The sequence below is a fragment of the Emydura macquarii genome, unplaced genomic scaffold (genome assembly GCF_026122565.2).
Source record: "Emydura macquarii macquarii isolate MOO-44397 ecotype Brisbane River unplaced genomic scaffold, CSIRO-AGI_Emac_v2 contig_1644, whole genome shotgun sequence".
NCBI lineage: Eukaryota > Metazoa > Chordata > Testudines > Chelidae > Emydura > Emydura macquarii.
In genome coordinates, this window is record NW_027131781.1 from 5832419 (window position 1) to 5850645 (window position 18227).

At 42.8% G+C, this 18227-nt stretch overlaps 1 protein-coding gene across 2 annotated transcripts in view; it reads left to right on the forward strand.

Moving 5' to 3' along the window:
* Positions 1–10892: 10892 nt before the first annotated feature.
* The window catches only part of DENND4A (DENN domain containing 4A), a 101145-nt gene continuing 93810 nt past the window's right edge, over positions 10893–18227 (forward strand). For both annotated transcript variants that reach the window (XR_010921273.1, XM_067555547.1), the window contains exon 1: positions 10893–11010. The gene's annotated coding sequence lies outside the window, so the exon portion shown is untranslated. The remainder of the gene's footprint in view (positions 11011–18227) is intronic.

Consider the following 18227-nt stretch of genomic DNA (forward strand, 5'->3'; position numbering starts at 1 on the left):
TCCAAGCTGTGCACCAGTGCAAGAGAGAGACTTTCAGGAGCTCAATCACAGTAGAGTAGCTGAAGTCTAAGATTTAGCTTAAGAGGGACATTTATTAATAAGTCGATTACATTTTAATTTGTACTGGTTATAAAAAGTGACATATGCTGCTCCATAATGCGTGCAAGTAGCCCTCTTCCTTTGCTGTGGTTAGAATCCTTGCGTTAGTGATTGAATGGTACAGCTAACTCATATGGGCTCAGCCCGAAAAGGTGCTAAGCACACTAGCCCCAAATCCAACAAAGCCCTTAAGCACTTCCTTTGAGTCTCATGGACTCAAGGGCTTTGCTGGATCAAGACCAGAGTGCTCAGCAGGGCCCCCACGTGGGGTGGGGAGGGGAAAGGATATTTACTTTATTGGGGGCCGGAAGCCCTGGGGGGCCCAGCCCAGGCTGCAACCCCCATTAGCATGAGGAAAAAATTGAGGCTCAATTGTAGATGATGCCTGAGGATATTTTATAGAAACTTATTTCCCTGTATCTGTGTATCTATTGTCCAGATCTTGTGAGATTTGCTGGTATTAGCAGTGTTAGAGCATTGTAAACAGTTAGTTGGTGGGCCTCCTGGCCCAGCCCAGGCCCGTCTCTAGAACAGAGAGTGTGTGCTTGTGCCGTTGAACTAGGACTTGTAGTTTGAGACTGAGAAACAGAGAGATTTGTGCGCCTCTCTGTGACATGGTCTAGCATATCAAGATCACGAACTACCAGTCCCAGAGTTCCTTGTGCATAGGCCGAGGGAGGGACAGCTGGTGGGAGGGGCAAAGCAAAGCACTATAAGACAGTGGGAGCCAGTGCTGCTGCTTCTTCTGATAGGATTTGCAGGCCCAAAATATATGTGAGTAAGTGTCTAATTCACTCACAGTCACACACACACCCCATACTGCCATGTCTGGTGGTGGCTGTAAATACAAATCAGGCAGCCGGAAATATAAGGAGGTAAAACAAAGGGAACTAAAAGAAGCTAAAGGACACCAATCTGTCCCAGTTTTTCAAATCAGACAAGGCCTTTCTGCAGTCAGGCAATATACTAACTAGGGAACAAAATCAAGATGAAAATGATTTCAATATAGAGACTGTCTGTGTGGCACTGGCAATTGATGACAAAGAGAAACTGCCAGAATATGCATCATGTGACCCCAATCTAATGCTTGAAGATAGTCAGGTAGTATCACCATTAGCACCACCACATTCAGAAGGTTTACAAGAAGCAGGAGAGAGCAGTGCTACACTATCTGATTCTTGTCTTTTCAAAGACCCAGGCTTGTGAATAGCCATAAAGCTTGTGGCCTGAAAAGAACGGTTAAACCATCTAGCTATCTTGTCTATTGAATGTGAACTTGCAAGAGAAATTGACTTTGGGGGGCTAATTCATGATTTTGCAATGAAAAAGGCCAGAAAAATAAAGCTTTAAAGTTAATTGGCCTAATTATAAAATGTTTGCAGTCATATTGGTCCACGAGAATAAAAAAATCAAGACATTGACAGGATATAATATCCTTTTAATGACCAAAAAGTTACAAAAAAGTCAGCAAACTTGTAGGACTTTCGGGCTGGGTGTTATGTTGAACAAAAATAGCAAAGGGGGACATTTTTCAGAAATGTAGAATATGTAACAATAACTTCAGAATTCAAACTTTTGTCATGGCTTATGAGATTGTAGATATAGGATGAGGGATTGTGGTATGTGTGAGGGAGAGGGCCCTGGTGCTCAGCACCGTGCATGGTAGAACCCTGGTTTGGACAAGACCAGCCCTGTAGGAATCACTGAAATCTAGTTTATTTAGACTGGGAGTATGTCTCATGGTTAGCACAGTGGACTTCTAGCTCCTGCTCTGTTCTCCTGGGTTTGTTATTTCACTGACTTGGTTCTTGATTTTTTGCAAGACCTGTGTTAACAGCCTTGTTGCACAGTGTTATCTACTTGTAAAATGGAGATAACAATATCCATTTTGCACCCACAGGAGTCTTGGGGATTCAAGGCATGCTATAAGTACAATGTATTGTTAGTATGAATGATGATGAATATCCATACATAACTGATATTTTAAACTAGATATTAATACTTAGAAATAGACTAGCAAAACCACTAGTAAATGGAAAAAAGGGAATAGTCTTGCACTGTCTGGGAGACGAACTGGTTGATATAGGAGGGCTTCATTTTTCCAAAAAAAGATGTTGTTTTAACAATTAATTCTATTTTATATGGGCTTTCCTCTGCGTGCTTCAAATTTTGGAAAAGCTATTATTCCCTGGCCCCACACTTAGTGTTTTAGCAGCTGTTTTCCATTGTTTTCTCAGTTAAAAAGAATACATATCACTAACAGGAACCATCAGAAGCATGGAACAAGCTGTCTTGCCGAGAACATTTCCTCCACTATTGCTATTTATAGTTAATATTTTTTGTATTGCAAGCTAAACTGTGCTTCAAGGAATTTGCCATATTTCAGGACCGTTTTGTGCCACAAACAGATGGATGTGTTTCACACACAAGCCACAGTTTTCCATTAACCTACACCAAGATAGAAGTATGTTTTACATTGCTTCTTCAACGTGCAAGGTATCCCAAAATGCTCTATGGACCTGATTCACAAAAGAATCCATATTCAGAACAGTTGCACACATGCTCATGTGCTTTCCTGAATCACAGGGTATAATACTCAGCAGTTACATCAGCCAATCCTACATGTTTGAGGAAGTTTAAATACATTCACTAATTAATCCATAATACCCCTGTCGGTCTGTGTTATTATATGGTACTCATCACTCTGGTATCTGAGTGCCTCCCAAAATTATGAAGTGTACACATCTCCCTCTCCTACAGTTAGCGGGGACTGGACTTTGAGGATGCTTTTGCTGGGCTTTGAGGGGGTGGGAGGGCTGAGATACAGGGGAAGTAATGGTGTTATTTTAGTTGGACAAGTGGGTTGCATTTTGTTCTGAAGAGGCCTTTTCTTGGAAATCATCCATGACAATTAGTCAGAAGAAGTGCTCAGTGTTTTCTCACCATACAAAATAATAGTTATGCTCCGTGATGTCATTGGGATGGAGTGCGCTCTGTATTTTCAGTGAGGTGTCCTGTTCAAGCCTGTTTGGAAGAAAATAAAAGGCTTCTTCTATGTGAACAGTTATAAATAGGGATCCCACATCAAAACCCAGCAACAAGTCTCCTGGGTGTATCTTAACAGCTCTCAGTCTGATTCATAGGTGTCCTGAGTTTATAATTGTCAGGTTATACCCCCAAATATGTACAGAAATGAGGTGCTTTACACTCCAAGTATTTAATAAATTAGAGACGGGTCGTGATGTGGGGTGTCTTGTAGTTGATTTAGTTTAGTTTAGTTGATTTTGAGTCCTGTATTACTTTAACATGCCACACATGCCACACAGAGACTGTTTTATGAATTTAAGAAAATACGTTATTTATGTGCATCGATCAAGGCAGAACAATAGAAGGTTACTATCATAACATGCCAGGTAGAGGTAGTAGTGAATGGAGACCTGGTCTCAGCATGTTTTAGGCTGAGCAATCTTAAGCTAGTTTTACATCTCACTTTTCCCTAGTCCGCCAAGTTATTAGCCTATTATTCATAAACAGGACTTTGTAAATTAATAATGATACGTTGCACTTCTATAGTGGCTTTCTTCTTTGGATTTCTATGTGTTCTACAAATGCTAATTAATTAAGACTCATAAAGTCCCTAAGAAGTAGGTAAGTGATGTATATAGTTCAGTTAACCCACCGTGATATGTAGTAGTCTCTGGAATGCAATAGCTGTTTAATACTGACACTACACCAAAGTTTAGGATGGGAAGTGACTATTTTTACCAATGGAAATTGCATAGAAAGTTTAGATGTAGACTGTAATTACCTGGACTGGGATCTGGCCATGATTCTGGGATGAAAACTCCTTGTTCTTACAAGAAGTAAAAGCATGAGATCTTTAGTGAGCAAAGGTGCTCAGGACCTCACGTTAACAGTCCTGAATGGTTTTCCACCTCAATACTGACTTGGCCTTTTTTGTGTGAGCTGACAGGAACACAGCAGAGGATGGTATGGATGCAGGCTACTATTACATATGCTTTATTCTAGTGGAAGGTCTTACTCTGTCACTTGACACTGAAGGGGGAATTCCATGACTATGGTCCAGCTGCAGGTATTTACAAGCCAATCCAACAAGAAATGGATATGTATGGCATTCAGTTTGCTCAATGTCACATAAACCCAATGTCCTCGTCATAGCAACAAATTCAGGCATGATGGTACAACTGACCCCTGTTTCCCTCCTGTTAGTACAGACATCCACCCAGTGTGTTTGGACCTCCTGACATTTGAATGAACAATTCTGCAAAGCTGGAGCAGCTTTCAAATAGTTCCAACATTAGTGGAGAATAAGTTCCTGACCCCCACTCTAAAGGTCTGAGGAAATAAACCCTCCCTGTACAATGAAACAAGAGTGAGTTTGTATCAGACTCTTATTTATAGAAAAGACAGAGAGAAATTTAGGTCACTTCTTTAGAGACATTGTTTGTGTTTCCCTGCCCTTCGGCACCTCTGTGGCTTCCTTTACCAGCTTCAGTTCTGCATCAGTACTCCACAGAAAGCCTTGCCTAGGCAATCTGCTCGAGGGAAACACATCTGCTCATTCTACTCATGCAAAAAGAACCACTGAGTTCAATGACTGGAGGACTAAATCCTGACAAACTAAGCAGTGGAGCCGGTCTTGTGTCCTCCTTTGACAGGGAATGATCCTCTTATCTTCCTGCACAAATGGCTCTGACACCTCTGCTTTGTTACCACCGCTGTGTACCTTATTTGTGTTATATGAACCACCACCCTTTTACAGTCCAATGCAACAAGGCTATTTACAGTGACATGTAATTATCCCCTTTTCTAGAGGAAAGAAGTCCCAGGCAAAGAACTCTTCTGCCTAGCTATTCTCTTCTCTACTCTCCTGTGTGCATCCTTCCTGTGCTCCTTTTCTGCTCATCTAGTTAATGGGCTAATTATCTCCTTAGCTCCCCCCAGCTCAGGCTGATCTAGTATTTAGCCACTGCCTTCCTCACTCAGACCCTCTTCAGGTGCAGGAGAGGAGGAAACTAAGTGGATTTACAGTGACCAGAGTACTGATTTAGCTGCTGGTTTTCATTACTCTAGCACAGCGGTTCCCAACTTTTTTGAGTGTGCAGACCCCTTTTCAACCTCCAAACATTTCACAGACCACCACATGCTACTAGTTGTTTTTTACACTCTGTTTTTATGGAAATCTAATGTAATAACAAAGAAATAATGTGCACTCAGTAATAATTTGTAATGTACCTTATATGAAATTATTTTGTATTTGAAATTATACATTTCCTTGGTGAGGTTGTTTCTATTTCTCTTTTCTGCAGACCCCCTGTAGTAGCCTTATGGACCACCAGGGGTCCACGGACCACAGGTTAGGAACCGCTGCTCTAGCACACATCCCTATGCAATGAGGTGGATGTCATCCTTGCTCATTTGCAGCAATATTTGGCACTGTTACCTTTATGTAAATTGCACTGGAATCAGGGGCAAGCGAGGTGTAACTGAAGGCAGAAATTTGTGCTTTTGTGAATCAACTGGTTTGTGTCATATAACGGTCTTAATCTTATGGACATGATCCAAAGTTCCCTGAAATCAGTGAGAGACTTTCCAGTGACTACAGTGGCTTTTGGATCAGGCCTTATGTTTGCTTAATTTCCTCACATTTTTAGCTGCCGTAGCACTTTCCAGATGTGGAGAAGTGTTTGCAACTTTTTTTTTTTCCATGCACGATAGTCTATTGCCTCTTTTATAATTTATAGACAATGAGTGTCCCTGGAGTTTAAAAGCCTAACAGCACTGGAAGCAGCAAAAGGAAGAGTGATTGCATCAGTCTACTATGGCATCATAACATTTAAATACTCTATTTTGTAATCCCTGATAAAGTTTAATCATTCCAGTTCGGGGAAGTCTGTATCAAAAGAGATCAGTGCCAAATTTTCAAACAGGTTTATTTAAAAAAAAAATTCTCATTAAATCTCTACCTAATTTTCACTATGAATATAGTTTGCTGAAACCTCTATTTCATTGCATGACTCTCAATATGTTGATATGTTATTGTATTGCAAGTGGGTTACTTGAGAGAGTAAGGTAATTTATCATCTGAAATGCAGAGTGTTGTTTTGTCAGTTATAAATTTTATAATTACCCATTATCATTATCTTGATATCTATAATCTTGGAAAAATAGCCATGCCTTTTAAAAAAATGTTCTGTCAGGTTTTTTTTTTCCCCAGTATATTGGAGTCTGATTCTCCTTTCACATCAACATAAATCAGGAATATATATGCACCAGAGCCAATTAAGTTACTGAGGAATAAAACTAGGGTGCATGTAATCAGAAAAAGGCCCAAAGTGCCATGTTAAAAAACTGAATCAGTCATACCAGTGAAAAAACAATTTCTACAGGGAGTAATAATAATAGTACTAATAATTTGCATTCTTAGCACCTTTCAAACCCTGCACAAAGATTAAGTAGTTAAGCCTCACAGCATTGGGATAAAGTTTGTTAAAGCAGGGTACTGGAACTTAGAAATTCTCAGTTTATTCTTGGCTATCCCACTGACCATCTGCCACTTATCTTCTGTCTTGCTTCAGTTTATCCAGGTGTAAAATTCATTTAAAATAAAATAAACCATGCTCTGGAAATGACTTTAGAACCACAAGTTAGAAATTTTGGTTTGCAGCATGGACAAAAAGTGGTTCTGTGGCTGCTGGCTCGCAGAAACTCCCTGGCTGCCCTGTTGAGAAGGCTAAATATGACTGATGATGCTCCACCCAGTATTTTAGCAGCTGCAGAATAGCACTTTATGCACTCATTCTGCCAGCCCACTTACAGTACGTGGCAATTGTTGACTGCCCAATTTATTTACTATGCACAGTAAGAACGTAATCCAAAATTCACTGGGAGGGTACCTAATGACTCAATGAACTTTGAATCAGACTTCATGTACAGGCAAGGTCCAGAAGGAGTTTTCCCTAGAGTTCTCCAATGTTCTGTTGAAGGGAAGGAGTTTGCACAACTGACTAATAGACCACTTCTGCGTGATGAGCAAGCAAGAGCAGTGTATACAGTAAATACTTTTCTGCTTGTACAATAACACAACTCATTGGTTCTGATGATCATTGTTACAATTACAGTATTATACTCATTGTCTTCACACATGGCATTACACAAGGCTTTGTAGAGAAAGTCAATGACAAGCTAAACAGGAAAGTTTTAAGGCTAGTTTTAAAGTGGGAGAGAGAACTTGATGGCTCAGAGGGAGGGAGAATATTCTGCCTACCTGTGACTATATGAGTAAAACACCAAATAGTTGTTGCAAAGAGCTCTGTGGCAGAGAGGGTGCTTTGACTGATCAAGAGGTGAGAGCTGCTGGAGGGTAAAAGTCAGAGAGCCGGGTGGAAGTGAGTGGAGTGATCAGACAGGGTACACTGTCTTTGTATGCTGCCTAGCACGATGGAGTCCTGCTCCATGGCAGGGGTGCCAAGATTGTGTAAGAAGGCCCAGTGTATTCCATGATTCCATGACAACAAATTTATCATAGAATTTTCCCGTTGCTAAAGAATTGTGCTTCAGAATCTCAGCTTTCATTACAAATACAAATTTCTACTCCCACTGGTTGTGGAGACCACCTCAAAAAGGTGATCCAAACATGAATCAATGCAGAGATGGTCTGCATGAATGCGGAGAGCTTGAAACAATAGCTCTGAGAGGTGTGAACTGCTCCATTAATCCCAATCAGATGCTATCTGAAACCTAAAGATGACACCAAATTGAAAACTCCGCATGTACAGATAGCATAAAATAATCTGCATAAATTGTGTTATTCATGTTCATATTTAATTAAATAAACATTTCCATTATTAAAATATATTGGAAGCTACTACAGCATTTTGAAGAATTTCCACCAGAGCAGTACAGAGTCTGGAGACCTTGCTGCAGAATGCAGGTTCAGTTTGCAGCAAAACTATAGGGGGCTTTGGGTATAGGTCTCTTAGTTTATCAGATCCTCAGAGGCATTTAGGGTCCTAATTTCCATTGACTTAAATGAAAGTTAGGGAGCCTAAATACCTTTGAGGATCTGAACCATCTTCTCTGGGACAGGCCCTAAAAGGGCTGTGTGGTGAGGCTGTTCAGGTAGCTGGTGTTTTGTATTCCTTGCTCAAAACAAAGATTTATTATACTCTTCAGCACTGAACAACATCAGTACAGTGCCTGTTCACAAAAAAGGGGTCAGACACAGTTCACAAATGTCAGGCCCAGCAGCAGAAAGCAATCTACATGTGCAGGCTTGCATAGCCTTCTTCAACAGTGTTACAGAGATTTGCATATGCGAGAAGTTTTCCCACTTCCCCCCACATCCCCGGCTCCCCAGTTTGTTACATTCCATTGGGGATGAGAAAAGACATTGTTTCAGGCACAGGAAGGATATTATGAATGAAAATGTGCAAATTTTAAAGTAATGTTTTATCTAATTTTAGCCTTGACATTCTTGCATTATTAAGAGAGATAGGAATAAACCAACACCGTGGATTTGAATATACCAGAACTTTGGAAGAATTTACTGGCCAAATCAAGATTTATATCTGAATTTCTTGTCTCTATATAAGCCAAATCAAACCCCCCAAACCAGATCTCTCAGAACTTGGGATGTTTAAAATCCAGACACAAATTTTATAGCTTAAACCTGTCCCTAAATATCAGTTTTAAAATGTATATTGGCGCAAGATCCTAAAACATGGGATTACAGTGATACTCCAGTATGGCAACATTTCATTTTGCATGTGTCGGTACAAGCAGCAGTATTTATTTTGTTACATTCCAAGAGCTAACCATACATCTTGACATGCCAAACTACTCTTAGGTTTATGTTCTTAAATATTTATTTTATGTCATTGGATCTTTTATACCTTTGATGTAGCAACCTGATGTGAGCCACTAAGACTGCAGAAAGTTCTCTGGCACTTGTTCACTTATACTGAAGATAGCTGATACCCGGTTAGATGCTGATTGGTTTCAACATATAGTAGGTGAATTCAGAAGCCATGACAAGCACTCCTGGGGCTAGAGATGAGCTTACTAGACCTCTTACAAAAAAGAAGCCGTTGTTTACATGTGGGCTTAGAAATGTGAATCAAGGAAATTATCAATGTCACATTTTAAATAGTCTTGTATATATTGGTATTTGTCTTATAGTCGTAAGACTGCTGATTTGGAAGGGGCTTGGTGAAGGAAACTGCTTGGTCAATGAGGAGTGCTATACAATATTCATGTTGTTCATGGGCTTAGACTAAGAATTAGGATTGATTTTGTGTTGGAAAGCACATATGTAAAACTTTACTAGTACAGTAGGCTGTGTTGCTTTCTATGAACCACTTGATCGTGAAGACCTCTGTTCTCATATGGGAGTGACTGTTTTTCTCTGCCCCAGGCATTGCTGCTGTTATGTTGAGAAAGAATCTGCAACTCCACTGAAGTTTAACCAAAAGAATTATCACTAGTTATGTTGAGGTCCCTGACACTGTGGGCAGGAATTGGGAAAGTTCAGTTGTGTTGAAGTTGAAGTAGATGTGCTTCTATCAAGAAATTTTCTCTACATTTGACCTTTCAGGACTATGCTTTTCCCCTTGTTCTACCTCTCTGGGTGAGCCACAAGTGGGCAGGGCTCAAAGGCCTTAGTGTAACCCAGTGGCCCAACCCTGGTTGAGGGAGGCTAAGGGGAAGCTATGGTGGAAGGAATCTAGACTGGTTTCAAGTAGTTTGTAATAGGCAGGAATGGTGGGAGGGAATTAGGGAGGGGAGACAGTTGTGCCTGAGCTCAGAGGACACCCCAAAGTCTGCAACCCTATAAATGTGAAATGAGGGGAGCCCCATGAATGTGATGTGCTGACCCCACACTTCTCTGGAGGGGCCTGATCACAGGAGAGGGGCTTTTACTGCACCAGCTAGGCTAGTGCTACTCAGACTGAGGCTCATGGGCCACAAGTGGCTCTTGAATGCACCTCCTGCAGTTCTTTGCAGCACATGATATTAAAACACTGGTTGAATTATGAAGTAATCAGGATGCTTTTACTGTGTTATTAACCAATTGTAGTTGATAAACGAATAATACTTGGTCAGTCATTTGGCTGTGAAATAACACACATGTATATGTGTAGGTAACACTAAATTATTTCCCTTCATATTGTTGATAGAGTAATATAGCAAACAAAGTAATTAATTCACACCGTTGTGGCAGCTGCTCTTTCTGTAATGTTGATTGTTAATTTGGCTCCTGAACCCCTGAGGTCTGAGTCTCACTGAGCTAGGAGGGGTCCCTATGTGTAGGTGGGGGAGCCCCCCTGGGTTGTGTGTGTGTGGGTAGGGGAGGCACAGGGGGTGCAGCCTGGACTAGAGTCAGGGGCACTCCTCGTCCTGCGCGGGAAGCGCTTGTTGGGGGCACCGCTGAGGGGGGCGACAAAGAGGTGGGGGAGCTCCTGTGGGGTGGCAGGGAAAGAAGCGGTGGGGGGCGCGGCTCTGGCCTTCGGCGGGCCCTGCGTCAGTTCTAGTCTAGGGGAGGCGGCAGCACCTCGGCCTGCCCTTTCGAGAAGCAAGACCCCCGCCCGCGGCCACGCGTCGGCCCAGACACGGCCCGTCCCGTCCCGTCCCTCTTCCCCTAGCCCAGCCAAGATGGCGGCGGCAGGAGGCGGTGCTGAGGGGAGGGGGAATCCCGCCTGAGAGAGAGAGAGAGAGAGAGAGACACCCACGCGGGCGGGCGCGGGACGGGAGGCGGCGGCTCGGGCTCCGTTAGGATGAGCTAAGGGCGCTGGGACCCGCTCGCGACGATCGCTCCATCGCGCCTGAGGAAGGGGGGCGGGCAGGCGGCAGAATCAGCCGCCCTCATGGGGAGCGCAGCCCCGGCCTGAGGTGAGCGGAGCGGAGCGCTGGTGGCGGTAACGGTAACGCGCGGAGCTGTCAGCGCCGGGGAGCGGCTCGGCGGGGGGGTGTCTCTCTTAGCCTGGGGCGCTACCCCCGGGGCGGTGGGGCGGGCAGGAGCCGCTGAGGAAGCCGCCCTGGCGGTGAGGTTCTGCCTGCCGCCGGCCGGGGCCACAGCGGAGCACGGGGGGTGCGACACGGCCCCGCTGTCGCAATCCGGCTGGCGGCAGCCGACGCTTCCCTGTGGCGGGGCGATCGATGAGGCGGGGCGGAGGGCGCGACACCCGAGATCCCGCCGGCCCCTGCGGAGCGGTCCAGGGGGTTCCGGCGCCGGCTATGAAGGGGTGGCTTGGCGGCGTCTGTCTATACCCCTCCCCCGCCGCCCGGGCTCTTTCTCCGTTAGCTCGTGTCTGGCTGCACGGCAGCCGCCGCAGCCCTGGCTGGCGGGGATAGTGGGGTGACCCCCCCCCGGGGCGGTTCAGGGGCCCGGCTGTAACTTCCATCGGCTTGGCAGCTGTGCCGCACCGGAGGGCCTCGCGCCGGGCAGGGGGCGGCCTGGGCTGCCAGAAATGGCCCGTGAGCGATGAGCAGGAGCCCCCGCCGACCTGCCCGTGTTACAGGGGCAAGGAAGGGACCACGGTGGCTTGTGCAGCTGCGAAAGAAGACATGGGTTGAGATTTCAGTTCCCTGAATCTGTCAATCCCCCTTCACTTCACTAGTTGGCTAACTGGGGTTGCAAACACAGATCTCTGTAACTCCCCCTGTCTTCCCCCCATGGTTGGCTACGTAGCACAAGTTACAGCAAAACTGCTGGATTAGTGAAGAGCGTCTCATATCACGGTTAAAAAAAAAAATTGGTCTCTGGAGCCTTAAGATTTTTGTGCTGTCATAACGTCTGAATTTACCACAGACTTAGTGGGCCAGATGCTAATAATGTTTAATGGATTGTTAATTATTTTAATGGCTTTGGGCCATTGCTAATCTCAGATTCTATTTAAAGAATGCACTAGGTCTCAGCACCCCCAGTACATGTTTGTTTACACTGGAAATGAGGAGCTGTAGACTTGGCACTTAGTTCTGAAGTTTAATATTTGAATTAAACTGACTAGAAGAGTAATGTTTTGGACAGCTTTTTACTTCATTTCACAGTTTCTTCTTGAATTGTTACTCAGCCAGAGTTTTCTGTCAAAAAATAAAATGTACTGTACATAATCTTTCACTTTTTATGAATGATTAAACACAGAAATATTTCATCTTGGCTTGTAACTACACTGATTTAGGGAAACTATTTGAGTCAGTCTAGCCAAGGAGGGGTATGGGGAGTACATGGGTGAATTTTGGTTTGTGTGTTGGAAATGCAAGCCCAGCTTTGCAATAATTTTTTTAACCCACATGTGTTCAGAATCATGCTGCTGAAAATGAATCAACTAGTAGGGAACCTTGAGTCTAGTCTTATTGTAAAGTAAATGTGAAAACTGAAGTGTTTCCTTGCCAACTTAGACCCTCTAAACACCTTCAGGTTTCATTGGGTTGTTCATGATTCCTGGCATTGACTTCCTATTTATTTATAGGAAATAGAGCATTAAAGCATTTGTGTCAAGTTCATGCAAAGAATCACATGAACTTTGCCAGGAAATACAAAGGGCAAAAAAGGGTAATCTGACCTACAGCCTTCTCATGGTTTCTAATTATTAGACTTGCACTATGCAAATCTTTTGATCAAATTTGGTTTTTTTATAATATCTGAAATTTAAGGGCCCAGTCATGTGAGGAGTCTCTCCTGCAAAAGTGCTGAGGAGCCTCCACTCCCTTTGGAGCAGGTTTTATCTAAAGAGTCTAATAAAGTCAAGACAGTGGCCTTCTAAATAGTAAAGTATCCACATACTGGAAACTGTAGGACCAGAATCCTGTGGTTTTCTTGTTCAGTATTCTGTATGAGTCATTCAAAAGTAATAATTCTATACTGATAAATATATCTGTATTAATAAGATTCATATGCTGGAGTTTTTGGGATACTTTTGTAGTATCAACCACACTTTTAACATTCTTGCAGACTACTTCTTTTACAATGATGTATATAAACATCTCTGCAGTTGCTGTATATGTGGAAATAATAGTTATACATTTGTTATCTGAGCAGACTTAATTATGACAGTGATAAAAGTGTCAGATGCTGACAGAGCCTTGTTTACGCTAGGGCTCCCATTTGTGTAGCTGATCTAGTGATAGCATTGGAGTTTGGGAGACAATTTTTCTGTTTAAAAAAAAAATTGCTAGGCACTAAACACACAAGTCTTGCCTATCATTCTTTCCTTTTTGGAGAGGGTAGAAGTCCCAGTTAATTCTTGTTGTAACTCTGGAGGATGTATTAAAGGTACAGGGAAAAGCTGCAGCCACATATCACTTTTCCATGGGGAACTGTGGGCCACCACCATTTAGACATGAGCTACCACAATTAAATACATTAAACAATTTATTTACCCTAGCATGAATTTGTGCTACAGGATGAGATTAATAGTTTGTTTAACATTCATGTGTATGTACTCTTTTTAGTTTGAATGTTGTCATGTGGTTAATTTGAATAATTGTAATTTAATTAATAGGTTTCTAAAACTGAAATCTGAAGTTATGACAAACTATTATACTTAAAATATAGAAATTATCTCCTCTTCTATTCCCTTTACATATTCTTGTTGAGAATTGGAGCTACTTTTGCATGTCCAAACAGGTTGAGATACTTCATAAAACAGTAGCTGCAGAAGCCACTATAATCTCGGAGAAAGCTAAATTGGTATGTTTCAGAAAGTGGAAAGATTCTGAAAGGACTTCTGCTAACTAGTGAAACTAATATTTATAGGAATCTGTTTTGCTGAATGCCTATTTATTCACTCTGCTGTGAACATATTTATAAGCACGTTGGCAGCATGTTCTTGAAAAGTTGGAGGCTAAAACAGGTTGCACAACTTGTCAGGTCTAAGAAAAAAGACAAAGATGATGTAATCTGTGTTCAGATACAATGTTTTAGCTTCCAGTAACAAAATAGCAGTTTCCTAATATCTTCCTGTTTGACATAGGAGGGAATTTAAGTGGAGTAACTTCTGCTGCCTTTGTGAACATGAATTTTTAGATATCTGCTCTGATGTTTATTGGGAGAGTGTGGAAATTGACAAATTTCCTCAAGGAAGGAAAAATTCAGAAGAGTTGTCCAGATACCCTATTTTTGCAAATTACTTCAGTCTTTAAAACTTGTATGATTTGTTATGATTCACGTGATTTTTCTAGGAAACAAGGATTTTGAATAAGTGATATTGCACAAATAAAATAGTCTATTCCTAAAAATAATTAGGAATGCCAGTTTTAAAAATAACCGATTATGATGAGAAGGCTTGGTATTTTAAAATGGAAAATGTCACAATTTCTGTCAACTTAAAAAATCTACTGAAACTACAGTCTGTCTTACCTAATGCTGATTTTAAAATCAATAGGGAGACCTAACATTTCTGAAGAAAGATTAGGCTATGCTTACATAGAAAAGAGTGCTGCTTTGGTATAAAGCTAAGGGCTGAGTCATAGCTATTATTTCTCTCACCCCTCACCCCCCAATAAAAAACAAAACAAAATTCTGCCATAGTCTTTCTGGGTGGCCTTAGATAACAGCACTTCAGCTCCTTTCATCTATTTCCCTATATGTAATATTGGGAATCATATCTGCTTTATGGGGTTGTGAGGCTTTATTAATGTTTGAAAAAATGGTTTCAGATTTCTTAATAGAGTTCAATTAAGAATGAGTTCCAGAGGGGTAGCCATGTTAGTCTGTTTTTGGCAAAACAGCGAGAGTCCTGTGGCACCTTAAAGACTAACAAATTTATCTGGGCATAAGCTTCCGTGGGCAGAAACCCACTTCATTGGGTGCATGAAGTGGAAACTTCAGTTTGGTAGGTATATACACACATGCAAGGATGGGTGAGTTACATCACAGTGAGGAGTGCAAGTGTTAACAAGGTAAATTCAGTCAGGGTGGATGAGGCCATTCACAATAGTTGATGAGAAGGTGTGACTGTCAAAAGAGGGAACATTATTTTTTGTAGTGGACTAGCCACTCCCAGTCTCTATTCAGACCTAGTCTGATAGTGTTAAGTTTGCATCTGAGTTTCAGCTCTGCAGTTTCACGTTGGAGTTCGTTGTTGAAGTTTTATTGTTGAAGTATGGCAATTTCAACTTCCAGGGACACTCAGTAACAAACTTGAAAGTTGCACTACTTCTGAATAGAAATTGGGAGTGGCTAGCCCACTACAAAAAATAATGTTCCCTCTTTTGACAGTCACACCTTCTCATCAACTGTTGTGAATGGCCTCATCCACCCTGACTGAATTTACCTCGTGAACACTTGCCCTCCTCAATGTGATGTAACTCACCCATATACCTACCAAACTGAAGTTGCCACTTCATGCATCCGATGAAGTGCGTTTCTGCCCACGAAAGCTTATGCCCAGATAAAGTTGTTAGTTTTTAAGGTGCCACAGGACTCTCGCTGTTTTATTAAGAATGTGTTATATGCTTTATTTCTCTCAGCACTTCTCAAAGTGTGTATTTAAGACATTGATTGTAACTTATCACAGTACTGGAGAATACAGTTTTATTTAGCCATAGAGCAGCTGCGACAGTAGGAGTGCTAACTTCTCCTTGCCACCCTCTCTATGTCAAAGATCTCCCAGAGTCTAAAACCTTGTCTGTGCTATCTTAAGGACATATCTTTCAGGGAACCTTATTGGAACTTGCTTGCCCCTTAATTCATTACAAGCAAAATCCCAAATTATAGTGTATCTCAAAAACTAAGATGTTGCATTTAGGTAACTAGGGCCTTGTCTACACTAGAAAGTGTTGTCGACCAAGTTACAGCAATGATCAAAAACAAAAAGTGATGTAATTACAACACTTGTGCCTGTCCACACGGCACTCATTGTGTTGCCAAAACGTGTCTGTGTTGTTGAGCATTGACAGTGAGAGCAATACATTGTGGGCAGCCATCCAGCAATTCAATGATCAAAAAGGCAAAAAGTGATGTGACTGCATTATTTTTCAATAGTCCCAGTTTCTAGAGTGTCTGCTATCTCTATCTGAAAGGATGGATTCTGCACTGCTCTCCACTGTTGTTGTCAGTGTTCTGAACACATTGCGGCTGGTCATGCAGCATATCATGGGTTCCCAGGTGGAACAGGAATCCTGACCTGCTGTGTGCCATGCAAACAAAAAACGCTGGGTTACTGTTTGCATTCACAGAGTATCTGCATATGGTGTACTTCCGGATTTGGGCATGTGAAACAAGTACTTAGTGGTGGGATCACATCGTTATGCAGGTCTGGGATGATGAGCAGTGGCTGCAGAACTTTTGAACGTGCAAAGCCACCTTCATAAAACTTTGTGCGGCGCTCACCCCTGTCTTGTGGTGCAAGGACACCAGAATGAGAGCTGCCCTCTCAGTGGAGAAGCGCATGGCAATCGCCATGTGGAAACTGGCAACTCCAGACTGCTACAGGTTGGTTGCAAATCAGTTTGGAGTCGGGAAGTCCACCTGGAGCTGTGTTATCGCAAGTGTGCAGGACGATTAATCACATTCTGCTATGAAGGATTGAGAGTCTTGGAAATGTGCATGAAATAGCAGATGGCTTCACAGCGATGGGATTCCCTAACTGTGGTGGGGCAATAGATGGCGCACACATCCCAATTTTGGCCCTGGACTATCTTGTGATGGAGTACATCAATAGAAAGACGTACTTCTCTATGGTACTGCGGGCACTTGTGGTCACCGTGTGCGTTTCAATGACATCAACATGGATTGGTCAGGGAAGATGCATGATGCATGCATCTTCAGGAACACTGGCCTGTACAGAAAGCTGCAAGCAGAGACTTTCTTTCCAGACTGGAGGATTCCAGTGGGGAATGTTGAAATGCTCATAGTTATCCTGGGAGACCCAGCCTACTCCTCACTGCCGTGGTTCAAGAAGCCGTATATGGGCAACCTGGATAGCAGCAAGGAGTGTTTCAATAGCAGGTTGAGGAGGTGCTGAATGACTGTTGAATGTGCGTTTGGCAGATTAAAAGCTCGCTGGCGATGCATTTATAGCCAGTTAGGTCTAAATGAGGACAATATTCCCTTGGTTACAGCCACCTGCTGTGTGCTCCATAATATTTGTGAAGCAAAGGGTGAAAAGTTTGCCCCTGGGTGGAGTGCAGAGGTTGCGGCTGACTGTGAACAACCAAGTGTCAGGGCTGTTAGAAGGGCACAATGGGGGACCATTCGAATCAGGGAGGCCTGGAGGAGCCATTTTGACAATGATGAACAATAAGGTGTCTTTAGCCTTGTCTATACTCAAAAAATAAGTCGACATAATATATGTAACAGTAATTTACTGTGGTGGCTGATATCCACATCACCCCTCTTGGGTCGGTGGAGTGCATCCTCACCAGGAACACTTCCACGGACCTACGAGGGGCAGTAGGCTGCCTGGAGCTCCACAGGCTGGCTCCCACTGGGCTGCCCCGCCTTTCTTGTTCCCTGCCATGAGCCATCCCTGGCCTTCTCCCATCCTCATTCCCCACTGGGAGCCAAGGGAGGCCGCTAGGGGCTTCACCCCTCCCTGTTCCCAGGGGAAAGCAGCCCTTTTCCCTCATCCTTTTGCTGGTAAAAAAGGGAATAAAAGCAAAACAAAAGAAACCCACGAAGCTTTTCTTTTTCTTTTTTTTTTTTTTTTGACCATTTTAAACAAATTTTCATACTATCTTTACCTTTGAACTTTGTTTTTTGGATTATGTGGAACCCAAAACATTGAACCAGTGGTATGGGTAATCTATGGAGGTGGTGGAATTTCTGTCCCTGGCTGGGATTATTTAGTTGGGGATGGGTCCTGCTGTGAGCAGGTGGTTAGACTAGATGACGACCTGAGATCCCTTCTAACCCTAATCTTCTATGATTCTGTGACTGGCTTGAGCCCTCTAGGGTTGAGAAAAGGTACCGGACAACTGTTTCCTGTCCCATCTTTTCCTCTAACTCGACATCCTTGTCCATGACTTTGTCCTTGGGGATGAATCCTCTGTCTATTGTCTCCAGTTCTGCCGAAGTATCCACGGGGCTCTTCAGGATAGAGGTTGGGTCACTGCCGAAGATGGCGTCCAGCTCCTTATAGAAACAGCACATCTTCAGCACAGCA